This window comes from Onychomys torridus, chromosome 2, assembly GCF_903995425.1.
Source record: "Onychomys torridus chromosome 2, mOncTor1.1, whole genome shotgun sequence".
NCBI classification, from domain to species: domain Eukaryota; kingdom Metazoa; phylum Chordata; class Mammalia; order Rodentia; family Cricetidae; genus Onychomys; species Onychomys torridus.
Window position 1 is genome coordinate 80,511,790 of NC_050444.1, and position 6,412 is coordinate 80,518,201.

General features: G+C 44.4%; 1 pseudogene; it reads right to left on the reverse strand.

Annotated features, from left to right (window-relative positions):
• Positions 1-3,527: 3,527 nt before the first annotated feature.
• LOC118578485 lies at positions 3,528-6,412 on the reverse strand (annotated as a pseudogene).

A 6,412-nucleotide genomic window follows, 5' to 3' on the forward strand; every position in this document is an offset into this window, starting at 1 on the left:
TGAACTGAGAGTCTTCATGGCAGGTAAGCCAGCTACTGAGAGCTTGAGGACTGCTGGGGACTGTTGTTGTAGATGACTTCCAAATGGCCACCATCAACCTAAGGGACAGGAAGGTGGTAGCAGGTCCTAGAAGCCAATCTAGAAAAATTCCAAGAGTTCTAGTTTCAATCTCTGTCTGGATAGGCTATCTAAACATGGAGAGGTTGAAAGGCAAAGGAAAAAAGTCCTCTTTGGTTTAGAGAGCCCAGTGAACCCCATCTATATAGCAAGAGGAGACAAACGTCCAGCTAACTCTGGAATTGGCAGAGAAGTAGCTGCCACTCATTGTAGCCAGAGAACAGACATGTTTATAGATGGCAGGATGATCTTGTCTTTGCGATCTCAGGATGGTCTTGCCCAATGTTGCTGTTTTATGAGGTTATTTATGTCCCATAAGACACTGTGGGCCAGCCATGAGCACCGGGCCAGCTTGTTGACATCTAAGAGCCAGGCCAGCCCCAAGATGTCCAATGGCTGCTTTGACCTCTCACTCGGGCGGTGCCCACGTCTGCAGTCAGGGGCAATTGTCTTCTTGTTGTATAACCAGGTAAGAGTGGGGAGCTGTCCTCAAAATCACCCTGCCTCAGCCTCTGTTCCTCTGAGGGGGCGCATCCTCATCTGACATCCCTTGGGCCTTTGAGACAGTTGCCCTCAAATCCTGTCTGCTTGGTTATCTGCAGCGGCCCAGACCATGGAGAATAGACTACCCTGCCAATCCTCCTCACTTCCCTGTCTTCTTCCCTTAGAAGGGATTGCTCTGTGTCTGAGGTTTGCAATTTCTGCCTTGACATTGACTGTGATTACTATTTCATGACGCATTTCCACAAAGTGTTTTGGTGTTGAAGGGGCAGCTTTGGGGTGAACTCAGGCTGCCATCTTGACCTGGGAGCAGCCAAAGGCCTTTCTGTGGGTTGTTGTACCTTGTCTTATGGTGGCATGTTCAAACCATTTCCTATCATCAAGAGAGTCCTGGATTAGAACTGTTATTTATTTTCTAAGTATTCTCAAGGATGGATTAGGTTGTGAGCAGATATTTTTGTCTCTTATATGTCAAATTAAAAATGAAAAGCTGGGCATGGCAGTAAATGATGTAGTTGCAGCCACTTAGGAGCCTGTGGCTGGAGAATGACTTGGACTCAGGAATTTCAGGCCAGCCTAGAAACATAGTGAAGAGTCCATCAGGGGGGTGGTGTGGGGAGGAGTGGGTGGGGTTCCAGCATAATTATTTGCCTTTCTCAATAGTATTTTACCATATTTTATCAAAGCACATCAAGAACTTGATTCAGGAGTCATGAGCTTGAACCTAATTTAATCTCTTGATCTAGGGGGTCAGAGCACACTATGGGGAAGTAGGGGCTCCTTTTCTCTTTAGCTTTTGTGCCTCTGGCGGCCAAACCATTCTTTTTTTGCATGGGTCATGTCCTGAACCATGTTGAGGCAGGCATAGCCTCAGAATGATTGAGTCTCTCCATGCTCCATTGAAAAGAGACTCTGTGGATAGAGGAAGTGTTCAGCATGTCTGTGTTCCTATGGAATTTATGACACTATGGATGGAGGAAGTGTGCAGCATGTCTGTGTTCCTATGGAATTTATGACACTATGGATGGAGGAAGTGTGCAGCAAGTCTGTGTTCCTATGGAATTTATGACACTATGGATGGAAAGTGTGCAGCAAGTCTGTGTTCCTATGGTCCTTATGAGGCCACTGACACAGGAGACCCGAAGAGCAGGCAGCACTCCACTAGGGCTTGAGATGATTGCAGAGGAGGTTAAAATCCTGAAAGTCAGGTTAGATTCTGCAACATGAAGAAGGATCTTGGGTACAGGATCCAGGAGGTCCCCACATTCACTCACTGCCAATCCCACATTTTCTTGGACACAGAGACATATATGTAGCTGCAAGGGCAATCATTTATTGAACAGGGAGAGGAGGACATTCATGGAGAGTTGTGGGTGTGGCAAAGAGAAATTTAAAAGAAAGCCTTTGATTCTCCATGAGTCCTCCCAGGTAATCAGGGAAGATTCTGGGGATGCAGGAACTAAGCTTTCCTGGATGTCAGTGATGAGAATCAGATCACAGAACTTGTCACAGGATGGTGTGTGGACAGGGAGGGATGATGCTGGAGTCCAAGAGAGGAGTTCCCACTTGACACTGAGTAAGCCAAGAAGAAAGAATACAGAAACTCATTAGCACTGCTTGGCTTGACTTCAGGATATAGAGCATTTCTATCATATAGAGCAAAGTGTGAAGAAACAGACCTTCCCATGCCTTCTAACTGATGGTACTTATCAGAATACAGGAATGAAAGGCATAGAATGAATGCCTTTTTCCTCATTGATGACTGATGAAAAATAAAAGGAAGTAATGAAATATCTGAGGTTTGTTACCACTGTCTTTGGCATAAGAAGCTCTGTTTTGGGATATTTGTACACTGTGTGAAGATATGTCACTGTGATTGGTGTACTAAAGAGATGAATGGCCAGTAACACGGCAGGAATTTAGGTGAGACTATGAGGCAGAGTAAAAGAGAATCCTGGGTACAAAAAGGGGCAGGATCTCCAGTCAGAGAACATGGAAAGGAAACAGGAGGTGCAAGACAGAAAAGAGGTAATGCTATGTGAATGTAGTTTTTTTTTTCTGGTTTTGAGACAGCATTTCTCTGTGTAGCTTTGTGCCTTTGCTTTGTAGATGAGGCTGGCCTCAAACTCATAGAGATCAGTCTGCCTCTGCCTCCCTGAGTGCTGGGATTAAAGGCCTGTGCCACCACCACCTAGCTTTTTTTTTAAAATGTAGATTTATTATAAATGAGTTTAATTAAATTTTAAGAGCTAATTAGGAGCAAGCCTAAGCTATAGGCCAAGCTTTCATAACTAATATGAAAAATCTGTGTCATTATTTGGGAGCTGGCTGGTGGAACAGAGAAACATTTGCTACAAAGCTATGAGGAATTTTCAGTAAACTGAGGAATAATGATAAAAGCCTTGGCTACTTTTAAGGACTTTCACACATTATCAGAGCGAAGTCTTGGAATAAGTGGGAAAGAGGACAGGTGAGGGAGCCCAGTGTGCTCTTCAGACTGGAGAAGTGCAGATCAGGAAGATCCATTCCCAGATAGGAAGCCAAGGCCGTACAGATACAAAGGAAGACATTATCGCAGGAATTGGAGGGAGGTAGACCAGAGACACTGAGGAGCATCTGTATTCACATACTTAGTGACATTGAACGCATTGCTGAGCCCTTCACACCCACATACTCACAACCGTACAGCAACTGTGTAAAGTACATGTCCTTGTTTCCTTGCTTAATTGCTTGGGTCACTTACTTAAAAGCTCATGGAAGGACTAAATCACAAACCCAGATAATTTGAAGGCAAATTTCAAGCTCTTTCTAAAAGGTTCCTTATCAAATCATTTTTATTGTAATTTTGGGGCACAATACTAATGCTTTTGCAAGGGTCTTGTCCATGCCCACCCCCTCTTCACTGTCACTGGAGATTACCTACCCAGAAGCTCAGGCCTTTCCTCCACCTCGGGCCTGGAGACAGCGATCTGCAGGGTGGGAACAAGAACACATTCAGGTACCAGGTCCACTTTATTTCCCCAGGAGAAACCAGATGTTTCTCCAGCTGCTACATGAATCTGGTTGCCAATCCCTTGGGTTTTCCCATTCAAGAATACAACATTCTGGAGGAGAAAAATAGATGAGTTCTGACTTACCAGCCTCAGTTAGGTCCAATATGTTTTCCTCAACAATGCCATGCTTCTTGCATAGCTCTGTAAACTTTTCCTTGATGTTGGAAACTCAAGTCTTGTTCCCGGCCTGTGAAAAATAATGGTGACAGCAATGACTGCATCTTGTGTATTGACCACATTCACCGAGCTGAATGATGGGACAGGGCTCCTCCAGAAGGGTGGGAAAATGATTGACAATGTGATTGACAGGCAAGGATATGACCTATCCTGAATTTGACATTCATAGACTATCTTTCCTAGAGTACTGACAGACTTCAGAGTCCTCCCACCACTGAGCCTGAGGGATGACAGAGGTGAGGTCTGCCTTGAGGAGGTAAGAAAGAGGCCGTTCAGGGCCACGCTGGAAAGACCATGTCAGAGCTATGGTTTCTTTTATTCCTTTTCCCAGGCCAAGGTCAGTGTCTGTGTGAAAATACTCTACCATAGAGCTCCATCAGCTGGAATGTTTCCCCATTGTTGACATTTCTGAGATGAAATATAATATAACCATCATAGTCTGTATCAAGCATGTTAAATTTATTTTGTCCATGATCTGTGGAGGAAATGAAACAGCTCAGAAATTCTTTGATCCTCAGGAAACAGTGGGATCCTTTTACCTGTTCTCCCCCACACATGAAAACATTAAAATGCATGTTCTGGAAGAGATGGGTGAACATGTCTGATGCTTTCCACCTGTCACTCTATGGGCTTCATGAAGTAACTTCTAGGAGAAGGACACTGACAGAGCAACCTCTAGTGAACAGGTAGCCACAGCAGCAGCTCACCCTCTGCAATCCCCTCTGAGGCCTATCTCCCTCCCTCAGCAGCTTCCAGTGACATGTCTCTGTCTTTCATAAGCTCGCTGTGTCAAATACCTGCTGCTGCATCCCATGCAATGCCCACGGGTGACAGTCACTGGGGCAGAATCAGACAGATGGCAGGAGATGACAAGCCATCTGGTTCCACCTGCCTGTTGCAGGATGCTAGCTTAGATGGCTCCAAATGCATTAGCTAAGTAAACAATGACCAGGAAGCACCTGAGATTCTGAGGAGGGTTGGGGGTGTGGTTCAGTAGTAGAGAAGTTGACTAGTTTGTACAAGATCCTGAGTTCAATCCCCAGCAATGTGTGTGCACTTGAGAACACACACACACACACACACACACACACACACACACACACACACACACAGTAAATATATTAGGGTTTACTAAATTCCTTATGGATAGATATACAGACTCTTTCTATACTTACATTCAACAAAATATTCACCATCCTTGTCTGTTTCATCACAAACTAAATACAGCTCGGTGCACTCTCCATTTATTCTGTAAAACAAGTTGAGCTGGTGTGAAGAATATTGATAGTGCTGACTTTTCAGTCTCTGCTCCATGCTTATCTCCAGGTTCTGATTCCATTAAACTCTTGAATATTTTGTAAAATTAGCCAAAGCCTTTCTTTATGTCATTTCACTTATATCTGATAGTGTAGTAATCACATTTAACTACCATTTAAGAAATAATGACAATCACTTCTCATCACTGTTCCAGCTGTGATTGTTTCCCAGTGTCACTGCCCCTTGTGCAGATTCCCAGCCAGATGTCCACCATGCATCATTTAGTGCTTTGCAAATGTTTCCCGATGGCCTCCAAATCCACAGGGGAGGGTTATTACTACCCACCTTTACTGCAGGAAAACATGAGTTGAAAGGGTGGTTGTTTTTGAATAACAACTAGTAAGAAAAACTTAACCTGTGATCATATATTCTTAAGCTGTGCTATACTGTCTCATTGATTATGGTTTCAGAAATGTCTCAGACCTTTACTTATCCCACTCCCAGGGAATTTATTCCTGTCAAAACTTTTGTGTCTGAGTTTTGAAAAAGCCCTGGTTATGAAATTTAGATTTAGTATCAGATGGGGGATTCTATTTGGGTACAGGTTCAGTGTGTGTATGTGTGTGTGTGTGTGTGTGTGTGTGTGTGTGTGTGTGTGTAGAAGCCTGAGACCATGCCAGGTGTCCATTTCCTCTTCTAAGCTAAGAACACCACACTTACTTAGTATGGAATTTAAAAGCTAAGGAAGAGTTCTCGAAGACATGGATGTCCTCCACAAAAACTCTCATGCTGCCATGTTCTTCTATCATTTCTCTCTTGTCAGAGGCCAAGCCAACGGAATACCATTTCCCCTCAATCTGTAATAGATAAGCAGGTCGTTAAGGCAGAAGGGCAGGGACAGCTCATGGACATGTTTCTACTTGAACTCTGGACTACAGGCTAGGGCCTGAGCATCCACAGGATTAGCTCTCTGTCAGTCGCCATAATACTGAACATCCCGTCTCTGTCTCTCTGTGGCCATGAAGGACCCCAGGCATTGTTAGACATGGATAGCATACAACTGCTCTCACTTCAGGGTCTGAATCCAGTCATTAGTCTAATAGATTGAGGAGCTGCACCCTCCCCTCAAAGGACCCACTTGACTTCAGAGTTCCCTGAAGAACCCCCTGAGTCAGAAGTTACTATTCCCATGAGTCTACCTTTTTTGGATTGAAGTTCTTTCTCGTGGCACTAGTTTCTCCTTCTGCTTGGACACAGACGAGAGTCAGCTCCAAAGCCAGCAGCTTCAGCAGCAACAGCAGCTTCAT